At 38.7% G+C, this 21,826-nt stretch overlaps 1 protein-coding gene across 12 annotated transcripts in view; it reads right to left on the minus strand.

Annotated features, from left to right (window-relative positions):
* BICRAL (BICRA like chromatin remodeling complex associated protein) overlaps positions 1-21,826 on the minus strand; it is a 113,922-nt gene that overhangs the window by 33,057 nt on the left and 59,039 nt on the right. For 7 of the 12 annotated variants that reach the window (XR_006170767.1, XR_006170773.1, XR_006170768.1 and 4 more), the window contains exons 16-18: positions 12,466-12,617; positions 10,653-10,715; positions 4,904-4,996 (exon numbers count right to left, since the gene is read on the minus strand). The exons of 1 other annotated variant lie outside the window; for it this stretch is intronic. The gene's annotated coding sequence lies outside the window, so the exon portion shown is untranslated. The remainder of the gene's footprint in view (positions 1-4,903; positions 4,997-10,652; positions 10,716-12,465; positions 12,618-21,826) is intronic. 4 more of the 12 variants (XR_006170775.1, XR_006170780.1, XR_006170772.1 and 1 more) reach the window with 3 other exon arrangements.

Consider the following 21,826-nt stretch of genomic DNA (forward strand, 5'->3'; position numbering starts at 1 on the left):
TGTTTTGTTTTTTTTACCTTTGCATTACTCTGAAAAATGTTACACTGTGTCAGTGTACTTTTGCCCAAACATATGCAGTCTTCGTCATGCAGATAAACTTTAAACCTAACAGTTAAAGTCTGGCAAAGCTAAACATACAAAAAAAAAAAAAAAATAGGGGCTTATTTAAAAGAGTTGTGAAAAAAAAAAAAAAAAAAAAAAAAAAAAACCAACAATAAAATTGAGAGAAGTGTCAGGGAAATTTAATAACTAGGGAATTTATTACGCTCATGATTAATATGGATACCAAGGAACAAGTTTGAATATTTTGGGAGCTTTGGCATTCTTGAAGAATTGCGTTTTCAGAACAAGCAGAGAGAAGAAGGGAAAAAAACAGGTCTTTCAAAGCTGGCACATCTCACTGAAAAATCACAATAGAAAACACCAATCAAAAAATACTATAAGGACTGAAACTGTGAGATGGCACTATAAAAACTGTAATCAGATTCAGAGACCAGATTGAGTGAATTATATGCTGGCCTTTGAGAAGCAAATCAAAACAATCAGCAGAGAAATGCGAGCAGCAATTGAACACTGACCACTGGAAACCAACAGCACCAACAGTTCACTGAGATTTTTCATTATTTTTTAAGTCAACTCAAGCAAAACTAGTGAAACTCAGCAATTGTTAACATACCACCATAACTACAGGTTTAATAATGTCTCGTAAACTTTAAGAATTTGAAATTCGTTGCTGCGGAGCAGCTTTTGCATTCAGTTTGTAACACACCCATTTTCACACACAAAGACATCAGAAAAGCAGATGAAAGTTTATTTTTCTTTTGATAAAGAAGTTAAGCAGATTTTGGCAGCTTGCCACCAATTTGACCCCATCCCCCAGCTTCCCCCCTGCCCAAGAACTATAAATTAATCTTACACTGGTTGAGAAAAAAACCTGAAAACCATCCAGTGTTCAAGTCCTTTGGCTGAACCTCTCAGGGGCATATCCCATGGTGACAATCTTCAGCCTTGACTATCTCGGCTGGCCTCTTCCCCTAAACTATGCCTATAGTGCAAACTTCTCCCTTAGACTCCAATTCTATTTTCTTTTGGCTTTGATATTATCATCGACATTTTCTAATTTAGACTTTCCAGAAATATCCACACTGCCCTTCTGGACTAGTTGTTGAGATTTTCAGAGTAACTTCATACAGCTGATGCCTGTCCAGATTTGTGCTACAATACCTAAGAGGAAAGGATTGGCCCTACATAGTTAGTCTAACAAATTTGCAATTACATCCAGGAATTATGGGAGGTGGAGGTGGGAAGAATTATTATTTATTTTGAATGTAATTTAAAGGCTTTTCTAAGTTTTCTCCATAGCAATTAATGTACAGAAAGTAAAAAAAAAAACAAAAAACCAAGGTGGGAACTCACACTTTCCAGGCAAGTATGCAATGCACACAGGTTATCCTGGGGCAGATTTTCTCCTAGTCCTAAGAACACATCATCCCAATCTCCCTTCCAAAATTTTAACCATTTTTTTCTGATGATGATTCTGCAATAATTTCCTACAGTGCTAAATCCACAGCTTCCTCAGCAGTGCCTGGACCTCAAAGCACAATATCAGAACAACAGGACATGAAACTAAAGACCTGAATATGAATGACTTGGAAAATAATGTGTTTCTATCAGTCTTCTGCTCGTAGCTCCTATTTTTGTTTAAATGTCAATAGGTCAGTGTTGATTATTCTATAATGAATTATTTCCATATGCTTTTGAATTAAATTTAAACAACTGATTTGCTGGCAAGATGCAGCTTTACATGCAGGAAGATGAATTGCATTGTTCAAGAAGAAAGTTCTTTCCATTTTCATTTCCTTAAGTGTCAAGAGATAAGATGCCACAGGTAGGCTTCTAGTTTCCACACCAGAACACTGGGGTGGTTGTGTCTAGGTTAACCCTGTCTTCTTTGTAGCATCTAACATTCAAGGATGATCTGTAACCAGGTATCAGCTATGCAAGTGACACTCAAAATGATTTCTCAAGACAGGCTGAAAATGGAGGAAAATATGAGAGGTTTTTTAAGTGTGAATTTTCTGAAGCAAAAAGCCAGTTGCTACATCACTCCATGAAAAAAATATCTATATTGGCTCTGATTTTAAGGTTACATTTCTCTTTCATGCAAGTGGCAGGAAACGTGCAGAATCTAATCAAGAGATAGTCTGCAGTGCTTGTTAATGCTAGATAAAGACTTGTTATGAAAACAAAAAGATGCAGCTCAGGAAATGAGCATCTCACAACTCCCTGTTGTTCTGCAGCCAAACATTAGATTATCATTATAAACAACACAGAGGAATGAAATTGCATTCAAGATTTACCATAAATTTCAAGAGCACCCAAGTGATTTACGAGTTTCAGCTCTATTTTCAGATCTGACATAAAGATTAATTCAGATCATACTGAAAGGCTGGGAATCACTTTTGAGATACTTAAGTACTTTTTGAAGCATATACCTAAACTACAAAATCCAGTTTTATGCATGAGCCACAGAAACCTGTAAGAAAATATATTTCTAAACCATGAATGCATACACAAGAAAAATCTTTTTCACATGGTCCTTCTTTGAGGAGGAAACTCCTTCTATTTTCAATGCGTAAGGTCAGTGTTACTCGAAAATAAATAACATGAAAGAGGCAAAAGAGGACAGGGGAAATTGCTCTGCAGAAGAAAAACAATGAACCGCAGTCACAAACTTCTCATGAACTCCTGAACTATCAAGTTAACCAAGGTAATCTATTCCTATCTTCCATATTTCTGGTCCAGCCATTCTTGCCTTTCTTCAGCTTTCTCACTTTAAGTTTCATCCTTTTCTAAGGGTGAACTACGGATAGGATTTCTGAGCATCCAATGAAGTTCTCAAATTTGTACCCATCAGCCTCAGACTAAGCTTTTCTTTGGATTGTAAAAGTGCAACAGCGATGTTTTTTATTAAGATGGCTGCCTCTGTTTTCACTATTTGACAGCATGATTGCATTTACATTTGGTGGAAAGCCTGCACTAATGGATGGCTTTTGAGTTTGGCTCCAATATGCACTCTTTAGCTCCTAACATGGTGAAATTAATAGCTATTTTTATTTAATCTGGCAAGGAGTTTTGTAGCCAATGTAGGATCGCATCTCCTGTGACCACAGGGTTTCTCAGATTTCCCAAATGTTTAATTGCTGTGTGCTATGTGAAGTTGCATTTTCAGAGAGAGAAGGAGCTATTCCATAGCTCTGTGAACCAGCTAGCATGCTTGAAACATATTCTTTGTTCAGTCACTATTAGGAAAAGAAAATGAATCTGGTTTCAGAGGATAAGGAAGCACAATAAATAGTCCATGCTTAACATTTATCATCAGTCTGATAAAATTAGATTAATGATGCAAAGGCAGTTTAAGGCTAATATTGAACTTCATTCAGCATATGCTAGAACATGATGGAATGATTTAACTATCATCAGTGTCTTTATTTCACACAACAAAGGTCCACAATTGCTTGATTTTGGGAAGTGGAATAGAGGGAAAAAGGGAAAGACGACCAAGTGAGTTGGTTGTCTGGACAATCAATGAAGCCTGGGCAATCAATGAAAACAAATAGTTGGTTTGTTTTTACTTTCCTCTCTTCCTGAATGAATTAATGAAACTGTTGAACTTTGGCCTCTTTTCCAGGATAGAGCAGCAAGGGGACTGGCTGACTTAATATTCTCTGCAGCCCACAGCGACCCTGATAGAACATTTTAATGTGAGAACACCTTGTGTTCGTTTGGCATTGCATTCCCTGGGGGGGGAATATGGTAGACAGTGTATAGATTAAGTTTAGCAAGAATTGGACATTGAGAAACATATACTTTGTGCCTTGATAATAAAGGTCAAGGGAGGGCATTCTAAATGTTGTTTCTATTGTGGATTTGTATTGCCTTTGTCTTTCTCTTTCTCATTCTTTTTTTTTTTTTTTCTAATGATGTAACTGTTGCATAGCAGACAACCAATTTGCTTGTATTATTTTTTTCCCTCTTTTCCCCTTCCCAGAATCAAGAAATTATGCAGTTTTTCTGTCAGCAATGAAGATACCAATTTTTTCTTTTCTTAGTGATGTTCATTTGAAAAATAGTAAATGTGTTAGGAAAATAATCAGGACTCTCTGAAGCACTTCTGAAGTCCTTTGCACATGCTGTATAGTTGATTGGAAGCGTCTGATGAAAGAGTCAGGCCCTGTGATACAATTTTTCTCTGGCTTCAAAATCAGAAGAGGAAAAAATTCCTGCCATAAAAAAGATCAAAACCTCAGGCCTAAAGTGAGAGTTTTCTTGGATTTTTTTTCTATGTGAAATACCACTGTCAGAGGAATCTTCAGCATTGCACCAGTTAATAACACAAGGATAGCGATCTACACTACGCTTTGCAGACAATAAAAAAAAGCTCGCTTTTTAAGTGTGGTGCCAACAACAGTTTCAGGTCATTTCCTAACTGGCTTTTTCTGTCTGGTTTGCCTTGCAGAGTTTTGGCTGTGTTGACACTACAGGTTAAATGAAACAAAAAATCCAAACAGAAGCCACAAAACTCAGCAACTCAGCCTTTTTGATCTACCAAAGCGCTTTTAAATCTGCTCATCACCATGGGATCCAAGTGCCCTTTTTCACATTTCAGTGTTTCCAAAAAGGTCAAGCCATGGTAAGATCATAGTGCTGGAGTGGCTGTTACAAGAAAAGACTGCCTCTTTAGAGGAGAAATGAGTTCTCTTCACAAGAAATAAACCTAAACAGGACAAATTAAAGGTGGAAAAGGACAGAATAGTTATTTTCTCTTGGCAAAAAGATTAATAGAGTTGGCAGCATATGGAAGCAGAACTTCCATAAAGCTGGAAGAAAACTTTCCTCTCACCTACAAGAGCAAAGAGGTCACATTCTTTCAGAAGGATTCTCTTGGGATAATGTGGATACAGACTGTCCCATAATTCATGGATTGAATAACCATCTGAAAGTGCAAAAATTTGAGATAAAGTGGGATTAGTTTCTTTCATTGACATCTGCTTGGAAAATAGCATGGAAAATCTAATGCAAGGATCATTTGGCTTACTATGTTAATGATAACACTGCCAACATCCAGTACCAAAACAATGAGTAATTTGTAAATATTTGGCATATTACATCCTGCTTAATAAATTCAAAGGCTTGAACATGACAGCATATTGTAATGTAGTAACATAATATTGCAAATTTGCAGGGCCAGATTCAACCGAAGCATAAGTAAACCCAACATTGATTCCAATATACATACTTCATACTGAATAAATACATACTTGGCTGAATACATCCTAACCCAACTACATATTCAATGAAAAAAAATTGTGCTGCTTCTAGTTATTTTATGTAGCCACGTAATAAGCATATTTTTTCATGCATATTTACATCTGTGTTCTGGCAATAAGAGCAGTATACATTTAAATGCAAGACAAGGTCTCTGAAGGTCTGGCAAGCACGATGCTTTAGTCAGCATAAATTAACAGAACCACAGGCAAGACATTCATTCAAAAAGTCACAGCAACTTTGGGCTGAGGGGAAAGTAGTAGAGTGAAAGATAAGGCTTGCTTCAGTAACCCAATGTAGCCAAATAACAGTGGCGAGTACACACTGGTCAAGGTAACCATTGAGAGGTGGGCAATAACCACACATCAGCTGAGGCACAGGGGAAGCAAGTTAGTACTGATTTCTTGATTCACTCCATCAAATTGCTGGACTAATCACTCACCACTGCCTAGAACACAGTTGTCTGTCCATCTTACACTTATTCAGGGAGTGAAAGTGAGCATGCAGGATTAAATTCCTAATTTTGAGAGTCCTATTTGCAAGATGTTATCATATGTCTTTACAGAGAGGTGAAAGTTTTCACCTATTAGAACTCATCCATGGCACTTCCACTGGGAGAGGCTAGACTTTTTCTAGCTTCGTTTTCGTTTTCTTCTCCTCACTTACAGAATGCCCAATGAGATTGCAGCCAGGGAATTCATGTGGAAGGACCACGGACTGGACATAGTGCAGGACAGCCCCTGTGATTCCACCATTATAAATAGAGCATAGATAAATATACATAGACACAACAATTCCTGATCTTGTCCCAAAAAATGGGTCAATTTTCTCTTCAAAAAGTGTAAGTTTCCTCTAATAACAAAGCTCCTCGGTCAGAAGCAAACATGGAAGAAATGATCCACTGCTATTTTGGTATCCAACCACCCAGCTCTGGCCACATAGTAAGGGCTAATGGAGGCAGGAGGGGAAGCAGGGCAGCACGGAAAGAAGGTTCACTAATCCTGTCCAGAGAAAAAGCATTTCATGTCACTCAACAGCATTCTCCAAGTATGGGAGAAGCACTGACAGCCTCTAAAAGGAATCGCATCCAGTTGTCCTCCAGCAGGAAGAGGCTGGTTTTGATATGAAGCTTACAGGGAGGGTGAGATGAAAGCAAGGGGAAGGGATCTCTGGGCTCCATGAAGGATTTTGCCTTCATCTGCCCTATGAGGAGAGGGAAGAGGAATGCATTTACAGTCCTGACTGCTCTCAGCTAGCCTGTCCTTTCTGACCCCTTCACCAGGAAGTTCTCTATCCCTCATTGCCAGCCTTTCAGAACTTAAACTTGCTCTCCCTGCTGCCAAAAATAAAGACAGAAATAACATCTGGGTTTAAAGCAGTTTCAACAGAAGGGAAAGCTGAGGAAGCAGACTGATGATTCTTGCCACGTGACATAGTGTGCATCACAGCATGCCAGCAGAGTAGTACATTTTGCAAACATTTGTACAGCATTGTCCTGTTTTTCTTTAGATGATATTTAGTCGAGCTTCTTTAATCACCAGGCTGCTTGGATTGGATTGGATTTTCAGCACTATAAGCAGTAAACAAGCGTAGACAAAGAGGTGAAACATCTCCCAGAGACCATGGAGCAGCCACTTGAGACATCAACAAAGTTAAATATGAATGCACTTAAATTGGACGTGTGTAAGCAGAGTCACTTTCTCCAATGTAGAAATTAACAGGCACACAAAATTGATGTAATTTACATCCCACTAACAAGGGAATCTGAAATGATGGAGGAAGAGGAACTTCACATCATATACATCATGATGAGAGATCATAATGCTTAACCTGAAGAAACATTGCCAAAGAGCAACAGTTCCTTGGTCAGTACATGTGATTGCTCCTCCCTGCACCAAACCAGAGCATTACAAAGTTCAGGGTATACAGCTGTGACCAAGGGCCTAAATCCTCCTCCCAGAAGACTCTTGAGTCGTGCTTTTAAAACATGTAGGTGTTCAGGGTTACAGATGGGCACCTGAATTCTTGCACATGGTATTCTGAGCTGTCTCAGAGGTTTATGCAGGACTTTTACTGCAGCACGCAGTCTGCTTGCTGCCATTCCACCTTGAACAGCAGCAGCAATATGTCTCTCTCAGAGACTGCCATCCTCCTCTTCTGGGCACTGAGCATCCCTTTAAAGAAGTAATTCTCTCCTCAAAAGCAAGCAAACAATGGCAATTTCTGACTACACAGAGCAGCCCCTCACACATCAGTGCAGAATAAATGCAGAGGTTCAGCTGCTGCTTTGCTTCAACTGTATTTCAACATCACGTTTTCCCCACTTTGGTGGATTAAAATGGAAGGTTTTACAGAAGGAAGACATGCCTGTTAATGCAATGTAAACAATAAATAATAATAGAAAAGAGGAAAAAAAGACTGATTTATTGAAGGTTACTCACTTCTATAAAGTAAATAACGGAACTTTCAATTTAAGTGGACGTTTTTACTGCCAAATAAATCTCCTTTTGCAGATATGAGAGGAGAGGCTTGCACGTAGTACATTAAAAAAAAAGCGAGCTTGAGAAATTCAGATAATGCAAGTGAAAACACAAAACCGGACACTTGATTTATACCACCATAGGACTGTTTATATAATCACCTGCCATTGAATAATAATGATATACAGTAAGATATAGCAGAAATAAACAAATTGCTTTTGAGTAAATAAACAAAAAAATAGCCAGAGGCCTATTAGCAAGCCTTCACATCATGCAAAATTCCCAAGGAGCTGATATTTTCTTTGCCCAAGTAAAGACTTCTGAAGTAAGCCCCCACATTTAGGCGCTACTCTTATGTTCCTAAATACCCTGTCCTGCCAAACTTCTGAGTGCTCAGCAGTTCTCTTGGCATTTTCAGCACTGGATCAGTACTTTACCTTTGCAGATTCTCATGGAAATGAGCCCAAGGACTGATCTGGACACACATATCCAGAAACAGAGTTCAGATATGCTCAGTATTGGCTACTACTTGCCCCATTGTAGCTGCTGTCCCACTAATGGCCAAATGATTGCTACTGCGCAGTAAATGCTGTAAGTGCAAATGCATACAAGAATGATTTTTGCAATTGCATATTGTCTGAATTAGGCTGTGTACTTGAACCCATCCAGTTTCTACTGAAGATCGCAGTAACCTCAGTTTCTTATCATTCCTGAGGGATGTTCAGGCCAAAAGCTGAAGTTCTCTCCTTAATATTCTTTGTTGAATTCTGCACTGACATTCCAGTACTGTGATAGCGATCACACAATTTCTGCAAGCTATGTGGATTCTTTCAATAACCCATACCAAGGGAATTTGAAATCTACCCTCCTGAATTGTCACCAGATCCACCCTATATATCTTTTTCCAGTGAAACAAATCTTAGTTCTTTTTTCTCATTTTCCACAGTCAAAGTACAGTCAACGCTCTCTGAAGCAACATAGGATATATGGGTACACCTACACCACAGGAACTTGGGAGTGATTTGGAAAGTTTTACATCTGTGAAATAATTGAATTCACACATCAGTGAGTTTTATCTCAAAGGATGGCCACACAAACTTGCTTGAGCGTGATTCTTAAGTGATGAGATAGTGCTGCACTTATTATATTTCCATCTGAACCGACAGCCAGTCCTAACAATTATATGAAATGTGATCTATCCCTTGGACTTGGAGTGAATTTTGACAGGTCACAATTTTAAAACTCCCAAACTTGAATTTGCAGGAAAGAGAATTGCAAATCTAAAAACTTACTGAAGGAACAAAACAGGAGAAGACAAACATGGAAGAGAGTAAGAGAGAAGAAATACCTCCTATAGGCTTTCAATGTTTGTTTTAGTGATTTCATTATTTTTTCTTTCAGCCATCGCCCTCTGAGGCTTCTATTTGCTTCCTTAAAAATTAGTATTCCTTACCTCAGCAGTAAGACATAGCTAAGATTATTCATTATCCAGGTACAAACACAGCACATCTTTCACAATGTATAGTAGCTTTTATTATTCTTCATTGAGTTTTTTTCAAGAGTTCTCTCTCTTTTGTGACTGCACACAACAAACTGTACATGTTGCTGTAGCCAAATGAAGTGGATTGTGAACTTCTCTCTAGACCAGGAGCAGGCTTTGAAGTCAGAGAGTCAGCATGATGAAATTAAAATGCAATAGGACATGAGTTCACTGAGTTCACGCACCAGTGAAAATCTGTTTTAAGATTTGAAACTGAAGTTAAAAGCACAATAAAGATACAAATTCCTGCTAATCTGAAACTTTCTCTTTCTCACCTTGTCATAAAAGCCCTTTGTGCCTGTAACCACAGTCCCTTATCTTTCCTATGGACTCTGCCAAAAGGAAGCTGACACCTCATCAGAAGATATCTGGGGAGAATGGTACTACTTGAATCCTGCCTCTATCTCCAGAATGATACTTTAGTCTTCAAGGGATGGCAAAGGATTTCCACCAGCAGATGGATCAGCAGAAAATGTAACTGAGCAGATCATAAACAACATGTCCTGCTCATAACAAGCTAGCTGGTTTCTGTTTCATGTTCTTACTTTTAAGAAGTCAGCTGCTCTGACTGCTTCTTTTATCTAATACCTATGCATTTAATTTTCCTAGCTGCTGCCCTAGAATTAGAACTGATTTAAATAAACAATGTAAATGAAGAGGGGTTTTCCCTTCACAACCAATCTCTGTTTTTCCCATGTCAGTTTCTTAAAGTTGCTTAATTTTATGTTATTAAAAGCTAACTACCGCATTTAGCAGAAAATTAGCACTGCAGTCCTTCTAAGAGGTCAGAGTAGGTAAAGTAAGTCACTGCTGAATGGAAGAGAGATGACTCCAATGAGCTACTGTGTGATAGAAACCTACAATGCATGAAGGATTTTGCATTAGCAGCCTCCAGTTATGCTGCAGTAAAAAATGCCCTGCTGCAGTAGAAACATACATGTGGCCATTTATTTCCTGCTTCCTTATTCTTTACCTATATTCCACTTTTTCAAGTGTTCAAATAGTACTTTTGTAAAACACATCTTACACTTTTACATTTTTTGCTCTGTGATTGGCTTTAACTACTCATTGTATCTGAGTGCAACTTATTCTTGATGCTTCTTCACTGTTTTTTGATTCAAGGCAAACAGTCCAGCAAGAGACCATGTATTGTTGAACGAAGGATAATGCAAAATAAATGACAATTATGTTCTTTATTCAGGAATATCTCTTATCTCACATGGCGCAGTCATTAAAATGTGTTTCCTTAAACACTTAAATGAAAAATAAGACAGAGTTAGCAAACCACTTAAGCATGTGCTTACCTTTAAGCCTGTGGAAATTCTTACAAATGTTAACTGGAGTGGTCATATGCCTGGAGTTAAGCACTGGTTTCAGAGCCAAAATTTGTTTGCATTATAGTTTGGGAACAGCAAGGAGTAGAGAACAAAAGGAACAGTTATTCAGAATTTGGACAAATAGCTGTAAATACATTTTTGGTGCTATTAAGCCAACTTTAGCTCTGCTCAGAATGCACTGACTGAACACACAGTCCTAATAATCACAGCTGAAAAACACAGACCATGGACGTTTATTGATTTAGACAAGATCACTCCTCACAGGAGAGAGCGCCTCTAGTTTTACAGACCTTTTAATTCCCTGTACACCATCCCCTTCCCTTTTACAAATCTCCTGCTGTGAAACTCTAATGCACTCTTGAGACACTGGAAATCAAGGAACTAACCCCGTAAATTGTCCATCAGCCAAAAGAGGAAGGAAATCCCAGGACCAAGGAGTTCAGTTGTCATCCATGTTATGATTTTGCTCTGGGTATAAAGCAATAGTCACCTCATACCCCTGGAAATCAAAATGCTATTGCAATGCAATTAATAACTATAGATTGCTGTTGTTTTTATTGTATTACACTTCAGACACATCTCCCCCCCAAAAACATGGGTACCTCATATCTATTGTGTCCACTGGCCAGAACCATCATTTCCTATTTTAACTAAATCCAACATTCCATGCAAATAGAAATAATTTCTGCAGTACAGAAAGTCCTTACAGAAAATAATGAACTAATTAGTATGGAAAAGTGGAACTAATTACTATAGTGATGCAACAAAAGAAACAAAGCTGGAAATCAATGCCATTCAATCCTTGTGAAAACTTTCACACATAGGCTTGGTTGCTATTCAGAAACTCACCAAAAGAGCTAATTTACCCCCTAAAAATGAAGTTTGCTAGCACAAACCTTACCTAGCAGTCAAGCCTCATATGAGCCTGAGGCAGAGACCTTTCACTGGCCCTTTGCTCCACGGTAAATTTCACCTTTGGAAAAAAGAGGCCATAGGCTTGTCTGAACAACATGTGCTCCTTTTTTGAAGGAACACTGTCAAGGCTGCAGGGCCAACTCATTAACCTATCCCCCAGCAGTCCCATCTGGATGGTCTTATCTGTAGGAATTCAGTTCTTCATTTATTTTTTCAACCACCATTTGTGACAGAGTTTCTTAAAAAGCAGACTCATGACTTATTATTAGCACATGGGTAGGTCAGCACTCAGGTTTATATGCTGTTAACCAGCATCCTAACATTCTGTGTTTAAAATCTCCAAAGGGATTTTGAATAGGCTGTAAAAGTAGGAGGTTGAATTCTTGAAGGTAAAAGCTTATGATGGGACTACTGTCGAAGCAAATCATATTTTGCTCTGATGATCTATGAAAATTGCTTTGCAAAGACATACAGCTCATGCACACGAATTTCTGACAATTCCCTTTTTAAAAGTGCTTTGATGACCAGCCTGTAATACTTCAGTTGTGCCATTTAGGGAGCAATGAAAACATAAGCAAGCACTAAACTTTGAAAACATACAGCCCATCCTGAAAAGATAAAAAGAGAGAAGCTGGGGTCAGGAGGGAGAAGTATATACCCAGAAGAATACATACTCACTAAAGCATACACAGAACATTTCCTGCAGGCTATCACTAAATACTCCCACTCTTGTCAGAGCCAAAACTCTAAGCACAGAAATGGGACCTGTGGAACCTTGATGGGAATGCTGGAAAAAGATCCCATTTTCTAACTAGGATGTCTATCTGATCCTCACCACTCATGGCTTCCCAGTGGAAACACTCACCAAGTACTTGCATCCCATATTGTTTACACTGTGTGTGCACAGCTGAACACCACACCTCAGGAAATTATTCCTAGTGGAGTGAAAATATGGAATCATCTCCAGAAAATATTATCCACTTGCATGCTTTCATCTTGCACAGAGCACTGAAAAGTCTGGAAAGAGATAAATGTCTGTTATATGGGGATTTACACATTTCATCCAGACAATTGACTTAAATTTCAAGCATGAAACCAGAATTAATCATTTATCAAATTAATCTTCATGATGTATTCAGTGTCTAACCATAATACTTTCAATTGCTTTCACAGTCTGCAGAGCACTGGGCAGGAAGAGAACACCTGTTAAGAATCAAGAAATAAAAAACAGGGATGCAGTAGGTTGAAGTTACAAACACTGGCCCCAGTCCTGCAAACACTTGGCATGCAGTGAGCACCAGTGTGAATGAAGTTACAGCTGGTCACCTTTGTGATCTGATCTTTTTCTACCTGACTTAAGTAAAGATCATCTTCTTAGTTCATTGAGATGCATGGAAGAGGATTAAGCACTCAGCAATTCACTGTTTCTATCTTCCCAATGAAACAAAGGAGCAAGTGAAGTTACTGTGATTACCACGTTAATCTAAATGGTTAGGATATCCAGCAGCTTCCTATCACCACAAGCGCCTTGGTGTTTAATCATCGCTGAGAAACTTTTATTTGGATTGTCAGTTTTTGTAATGCTCCTATCAAAAGCAAATATTTTTCAAAAATAGTAATAATGGTAGATCAGACATCTCTCCAGCTTCAGATAGGAAATTGCTTTTTAAAGCAAGCACATTTCCAGGCAGCTAATAGTCTTATTTTCTTTTCTGAATGAAAGAAAACAGTTATTCAAGTCATACTCTGATTTCAGGAGCACTAGTTAACCTCTGTTATAAACTAAAGACTTGATAGCAGCCTTTCAATATCTAAAGGGGAGCTACAGGACAGACAGGGACAGACTCTTTAGCAGAATCTGTGGTGACAGAACAAGGGGAAATGGCTTCAAGCTTAAAGAGGCTATATTTATGTTAGATATAAGGAAAAAATCTTTTACAAGTGAAAGTGGTGAGGCACTGGAACAGGTTGCCCAGAGAAGCGGTTGATATCCTATCCCTGGAGACTTTCAAAGCAAGGCTGGATCAGGCCATCAGCAACCTAATCAAGCTGTGCACATTCCTGCTCATTGCAAGGGAGTTGGACTAGATGATCTTTAAAGGTCCCTTCCAGCTCTAAGAATTCTGTGATTCTATAAATAAACTTCTCTAAAACTATATTTGGCATTTGCCAGTCAAAATTCTACATCTTAGCTTTGTCAACTAAGCATTGTCAATATACTTTATTTTGCTAAACTGATGTACAAATAGTAGGCAAAACACTCAAAACTCTATATGGAGTTTAGAATACAAATCCTGGCAGTAAAATCTATACCACTAAAACTCTTAAGCATATTTTCAGTTTTTCCTGTTTTGTAAACGAGCACTGACAGTATTAAATTTGTTTTGCCTTTCCAGATTTCCTATATGTTCTATGCAATATTATTTTTACTCAACCTTTACAAGGCCAGATTGGATGCAGCCCTAGGCAGCCTGGTGTAGTATTAAATGTGGAGGTTGGTGGCCCTGCATGTGGCAGAAGGGTTGGAAATTCATGATCCTTGAGGTCCCTTCCAACCTTGGCCATTCTGTGATTGTGTGATTTTCAGTTCAACTGTCAACAAAGGGGGAAAGCTCCTAATTCCTAAAGGCAAGGGTCCCATCTCTGCCTTTCTAAGTGTAAAAGAGTAGACCTATAAATCATTGTACATCTTAGCTACATTGACACTACGTACTAGGGGAAAAAAAATACCCTTTAGATCTCTAATTAAACCACCATCTCCCTGCTTCCTGTAGCTCTACTCTTTGATTTGATGATCTCTTCCAAAATCATTGGGAAGAGAAAGTAAAAGGTGGGATTGTTCCATCCAACCTCTATCAGCAAAGACAGAAGAAGGTTGTCAGGTTATTTCCCAACTCAAATGTCAAGAGAGATGATTATTCATTCTGGGTTTATTTGTTTGTTTTTAATAATGCCTTGACACAACAGAATCCTGACCAAAGAGGCTTTGGAGCATTTCTTCAATCGAGTTACTCAATTAAAAAACTAGGAGGCCACTCTCATTGGTATCATTCTAAGAGTTGAGGAACTCCACATTCATCCATCTGAAGTAACACAATCATTTCTATACCAGATTTAAAAAATTAGTAATGATCAATTGTAAGATAATGTTTTAATTACTCAAATGAATGAGATGCTCACATTCAAAAATCATTCTTGCACGGACTGTTTAAACCCCGCTTAGACGTGACATTTCAATTTCAGTTCAGTAAGCCCAAGTACAGCTCACTAACGTGTGAAAGACAGAAACTGCTGAGGGATTGAACCTGTAAATTCACATTTCTACATTTTTTAATTCCCTAATGTTGGCTCTGGATTACTTTCAGTAGAAAAAATAAAGTAATGACGTCAGAGTGAAAATTCAGAAATCTGGGTAGCAGAAAAACTTAACTCTATTTTGTCCATTTATACTTGAGAATAGATTTTATTTCAGATGGAAAGAATACATATGATCTGTAGCAATTATTAGTAATTCGAAAAACAGCAAGAAGTGCAAGCTGGGCTACACAAGATACAAACGCAAAGCTCCTTTGGCCTGACTCTTGCTTTCTTTTCTGAACTGCCGTTTCACTAAGTGGCAAGCAGCAGAGGTCAGAGGCCAAACGAAAAGGATAAGCGTCAATGGGAGACCCTGTGGTGCGATACAAGTGCATAGTGGTATATTGTCCACAGCCCATGAAGAAGTTGTCAACAGCTCAGTGAGAATCCTTCAAAGGAGCGTCTACTGTTTCATTGCATCCCACTCCCTGGAGGCAGTGGCAGATACCCAGGGACACAGCAGCTATATAAGCACGATGGCTCTCCAGGAGCTCTGCTGTCTTCTGGTATTTATTTATCAGCACACAGATCATAAGCAGAAAGTGCTTCCAAGTTACTGGACAATGATATTCAAGCAAGGACTGCTGGAAACAGGTTAGGCTAAAAATGAATTATGTCTTAGAAAGCTAGACCTGAAGAATAAATACAGATATTTGTTAAATTGAATGAAGCTGTATTATGACCCTACAAAATCTTCTGGTGATATCCCAGTGTCCAGTCTTTCATTCTCCCATGAAACCTGAACTTACATAAGCAACACATCAGGCTTTGATAAATAAGAATTTCCTACAAAGGAAATCACAAAGACATAGTGTCCTTCTTAGGAAAAATTAATTATCAAGTTGTACTCTGAAATGCAATCTCTCTAGTAGGCAAGCTCTCATTTAATTAGTTCTAATTACTGAAGTATCAAGGACAGCATCTACTGTTAAATGAATCTGGCCAGATTTTTCAGTCCTTGTACAGAATTAAGAAAGCTACTCTGCACAGAACAGTAGAAAATTCGGTCCACAGTTAAGATGCACCTTTGCATTTCTAGAATAATTAGTTAAAAAGTACACAGTACACAAACATACTGCCTTGGCTTCATACAGCTCCTAGAACAACTGTGTAAGAGCCACAAAAGGTCTTTTAGGCCTAGCATCATACGAGTAATAAATCATCATCCATATTCTACTTAAGAAGGAACCAGGACATCAAGTGAGGAATGCTGAATTGTGTCTGTAACAGTACAGAAAATAAAGAGGCTCACCAGCAAAAGAGATCAGAAGAAATTAACAGCATGTATTTGCTGGATAAAGCACATCATAAAGTGTTTGTGGATGAACATGAGGACCCATTTATTCATACAAAACAAGAGGATCAATCAGAAAGTGAAAATTTGAAGGAAAAGAAGTGAAAGCAATATTTTGCTCGCTTGGTAGTGATTTTTTAAAAAGCCAGAGCTTCTGCTTCAGCACAATGAGTAAGGGATTTATCTAGAGCTGCAAAGCAGATTTTGATGACTCTCCCCTTGTTCTTAGTGAATTCAAATGTTGTGGTTTTTCTGTTTTACCTCTCTACTCTCCCTTAATCATCATTTTAAACTAATAAAATATGCATGTAATGAAGATGGCCTTACGAATCCTCAGTTGTTTTGACACTGGTACCTTACTCATCTCAGAGCTCTGAAGATGAAAATCATGTTGAAAAGACTAGACATCACTATAAAACAGTAAAAAGATAAACAACATCTTTCCCTTCATTGATACCACGTGACTCTGAATAAATTATGTGAAAACTGATTTAGATGCTCATGCCCTCCTTTGATAAGAAAACATGCAAACGTAATGAACTGAAGAAGAAAATGAAATTCCCAGGAATGGATCAAATTCAGAATAAAAACAAAGGGCTTCTTCAAAAGCTAATCTCACAGAAGTCTGCATACAACATGATACTCTCTCAAGGTGCAGATTTCTCTACCTGGCTGCTTAAGTATGCTTTCCTGTGCAGACCGCAACAATGCAGAGCATTTTTTTTAATTCAGATAAAAGGTAACAAATTATCTTAAATCACAAAAGGAGAGAAACAAGATATCAGACCATTAAATTAGAAGTGGTAGGAATCAGATGAAAATCAAACAAACAGAGAGAGATCACTGATTATTGGCTATTAGAAATATTTATTTTATGGAAAACTAGCAGTATGTCAGTCATTTCTGAATAAACACGTGCAGATTCCCAAAGCATCCTCCCAATTAAGGGAAGGGAACTTTATTGGTAAACTGACCTATAAATGAAGCCAACTGCCAAGAGTGTTCCAAGGGGCATCACCTTATTGAAACTGGAGCTGGCAGTCCCCTTCCTGCTTTCTCTATAGCCAAAAGAATATCAGCTGCCCCTTGGGATCTGCAGGCCCTCCTACTCCGAGCCTTCCCACACACAGCAGCTGGACAAAACATGCCACCTTTCCGTAGAATTTGCCTGCAGAAAGGACCCCTTACTTTATACCACCAACTTAAAAAGGAAAACATATCCCATTGAAGGTGGCCCCTTGTGGAGTCTGAGCTGTAACTTTTGTTACGGCTCGGGAGGGGAAACAGCCTAACGATGACAAAAGAGAATTTATGTCAGGCCAAGAATACATTTTCAACATGTGCATGAGGAATTATATTTAAGGTGCATACTGATCTTCGTTGCTATAAATTACTTATTTCTTCCTTTCTCTGTGAAGATGGGTCGGGAGGGCAAGGCTTGTGAGAAGTGCTGAGGTCCCTTGGTGTGTTCAGCACAGAGCAGAGGATGCTGAGGAGTATCCTGCAGCTCCTCATCGGGAGTGGAGGGCAGTGCTGAGCTCTGCCCTCTGTGACAGTGACAGGGCCTGAGGGGATGGGATGGAGCTGTGTCAAGGGAGGGGCAGCTGGGGGTGAGGAACAGGGTCTTCACCACGGGGTGGTGGGCACTTAAGAAGCAGCCATACATGTCTTTCAGCCTGGTTCTTCAGGCATTTGTTGATTAAGCAGCAATTGTGGAAGTCTCTTGAACCAAGATCTACAAGATAAAACCCAAAGTTTACCGCCTCTTCCACAGTCTCCAAAAGGTCACAAAAGCTTTTATAAAATCTGATGATTTATCTGGTATCCAGATTAGCTTCTTCCCAGAAAGTGTTCTGCAGAGCAATCCCAGTTTCTGAAACAGTCTAAAGGAATTCCACAGGCATATTTGGCATGATACAATTTGGAAAGCAAACAAGTCTGATATTTATGAATTAGAAACATATATTTAACATGCTCAAATTATCTTCCATTGGACCTATGGAAAATGTATGGATATATAAAATACCTGCAGACTGATATCTCAGTGGCTTATGAGGCTTCTGTTGATTCCATGTACAGATCGTTCAGGAAGTAACCACCAAATATTGAGCATACATCATACTAAAAATTGGTTACTTGGGTAAATGTATGAGTCCAGAAAAGATAGTTGTCTTTTGTGCTCTGCTGTTTATATGAGACTACAAAGAGGAAACGCAGAATAACTTCTTTTTTTTAATAAAAGACCGTTCTCTCACATAGGGGCTCTAAAATGTACATACACCTAAATTTCTCTGTCCTGGGTCATACTGATGACTGCTTTTAAACTCACCTTCAAATGTTAGAAATATTTTATTCCTTATTTTTAATTTAACTAGTATATTTATTGGTAATAAACATGGATAGATAAATAAAATAATAAAAATGTACTAAGGCATTTCTCAAATAACAAAATATGACTAAAAAAATCATATATTGCTTTTATTGTTTCAGAGATGAAACTGCATACGCACGATGTAAAAAATATATTAAGTAATCCAGTGTAATCTGGGTAATTATTTTAAATGCTTACTCCAAACCCCTGAATGTGTCAGCCTACAAGTCTACTTCCTCTGTTTTTCAATCTGCAAGATCTGCAAGTAATTTAGTCTTGTTTTCACAGAGCGCAAAGACATTCCATTTGTTTACACTAGAGACAAATTTTACTCAATTGACGCAATTCCATTGATTAAATAATGGCTTTCTTCCTCACTTTAGGCAATTTCAGCCTTATATCATGACATAAAAGAGGTAAGTGATTGTCATCTGTGTTCATAATATGTGACGGGCAGATTATCAGGTATGAGCCTTACTGCCTAATGACAGGACCTTTTCAGGGACTGATTTAAGTCTGAATGCTCATAACTTGTTCTGAAAACTAGGCAGATGATTAAATAAGTCAACAAAGGGTCAACTATAGGCCAACTACAGGTGATTTAACTGGAGAAACCTCTGTGAAATAAAGCAGATATAATTTGTCCAACTTACGCATTAAAAACACTGCCAAGGAACAGCTTCTGTTTATCTGCCACCTTCATGATAACATCTCCTCAAAAAGAGTATTGAATATATCAGTATTGAATGCATCAGGAAAAAAAGGTACTTTTCAAAGGGAAAACACGCAAGGACCTCCATATCCTTCCTCAGCATGGAGTTTCATCTTACAGGGAATAAAACAGAAAATCAGCTGTTGTATTTGGAAGAAAATAACCTGGCAACCCTAGTAAAAAGAGTATCACTGGAATGCCTTTCACAGAAATAGCAGCATTTGCCCTGATGTGCTTCCATACTGCAAATCATGATAGCTTGACTTCACCCATTCACAAGCGTTCCAGAACACTAACAGATAGGATTCTATATAATGGGTTTGGAGGGAGTTCTAAGATTTTAGGGGAGTGGAGTGGTGGGGTGCTGATGCCTGCTGTCTGTGACAGCGATAGAACTCAAGGGAAGCTGTGTCAGAGAAGGATCAGGTGGGGTTAGGGAAAGGTTTTGCATCAGAGGGCGGTGGACATAGCCCTGAGCTGTCAGAGCTCAAGGAGCATTTGAACACACCCTCAGAAATACGGTCTGATTCTTGGGTGGAGCCAGGAGTTGGATGCAATGATCTTTATGGATCCGTTCCAAACTGGGATATTTTGTGATCCTAAGCTATCAGCCAGTGCAAGCCCAAGGCCAGCTCCGTGCCTTGGCCCACTGGTGATCTCCGTGGAGAGGCAGGGAGGGTCTGACACAGGAGTGAAGCTGAGCAGAGCTAGCACAGTGATACTGCTGTGCACCACCTCTAAGACTACCAGACACGGCTCTTTCAGTCTTATATCAGTGAAGTACCAGTGACATCTAGTGGACAGCTTTTCTGTAGTACTGTTTCTAACAGCAAAAAAATGCTGCTTCAGTTTCTTTGAGGGAGGCTATAGTGCAAGAACAGCAGATTTAAAAGGGAACTTTAAGGATTTCCAAGTCCATTCACCGCTCCAGTGCAGAATCGACTGGACCTAAGTCTTTCCTAACAGACTCTCATAAACAGATTTCAAAATCTTTACATGATGGAGCCACAGCTGTGTCAGCCACACTTCTTTCTGAGTGCCTCAGCAACAGCTTAGACTGTGAGACTACACTGAGTTGCACTTCATGCAAGGTTATTCATACCTACATGCGGTTATAAGTGTCCTTTCATGTCTCAGTTGAATTACTTGCTGCACCATAGAACACTTTTTCCTCCCAACACTTTTGTCCTGCCCATGAGAAGTGTGGAGAACAGAGAGCACTTACACCTCACCTAGAGTTATCTGGGTGAGCAATGGCAGCATGATGTACACATATTCCAAATGGGTTTGCTGCCTACCTAACAAGTTCCCTTTGCAGCACATGCAACTACAGCTTCTTAGAAGTGCATGCTTTATCCAAAACGAAGTAAGCTGGCACAGACGAGAAAGGAAAAAACAAAACAAAACAAAACATCCCTGGCAACAGAACAAACCAATCTGCAATATCTTGTTCCAAAAAGAGAAAAAACACAAATCTACATAACTCAATCTCACGTTCAGAAATAGCTTCAAAAAACAGCTCACTGAAAGCACACAGTTCTCTCTGAAGACTTCAGCTCCAAAAGCTAGGATTTAGCAGAGATGCGTGCAACAGTAGCAGGGATCTTTACAGCAGAAAATACAAGGCAGCTGCAGCTGTAAGTGTAACTTACCTGCATTTGCCTGTATCCAGCTAATCCTTTCCTAAATAACACTTTTCAAATGATATTTCATTTCTTAAACCATGGTACGGACTTGTTAGATTTCAGCAGTAATTCCAAACGCTAAAAACATCTAAAAGCTATAAAAGCAACGGTAATTTATTTTCTGAATAAGATTCTACATAAGCACTTTACAGACACTCCTGAAACTTGCTTGAAAAACACAAAGCTTTTCTTAGCCAGTGTGCAGAGCCTGGCGGCTGAGGCTGCTGTGTGTGCTTCACACCACGCAGCAACATCTGCTAGCAGTTAATTTGCAAAATGGGAGACTGTCACCACAAAATGTAGACCTTTTAAAATAAACACAAGAAAAATATTACCAAGCAAAAATAAAAGTCCATAATAAATATAAGTGGGTGGTAGCCGCGTGCCGGTATAGAGGATTTTATAGGGGATCAAACAAATCACCGCACTGAAACTGCCCACCACAGTTCTACTTTCAAGAAACTGTTGTTGTCAGGCTGAGACCTGGACCTCTCTCATCCCCATCCTTGCTGTTTTATCCTGTAAAATTGTCAAAAGTACCTATTTACTTCCATGGAATGGTAATATTAAAAAATGTAAATCTCAAGACCCAGATTTCCAAAGTACTCTGTCAGCAAGAAAGGCTCAATGTATCTTCTTTATGAGCTCTAGCTATAGAAAAGCAGATAAATATGGTCTCAATATTAGATGAAATATGCCTTAAAAACAAAGTCAGATCTCACTTACTAATCTTCAGTGGAAGGGTTGTTTTCTGATGGACAAAATTACTCGTATTAAATAACGGGGGTTGGAGAAAAAAACAAAGCT

The sequence above is a fragment of the Centrocercus urophasianus genome, unplaced genomic scaffold (genome assembly GCF_019232065.1).
Source record: "Centrocercus urophasianus isolate 14NV4802_14NV808 unplaced genomic scaffold, USGS_Curo_1.0 seq_10, whole genome shotgun sequence".
NCBI lineage: Eukaryota > Metazoa > Chordata > Aves > Galliformes > Phasianidae > Centrocercus > Centrocercus urophasianus.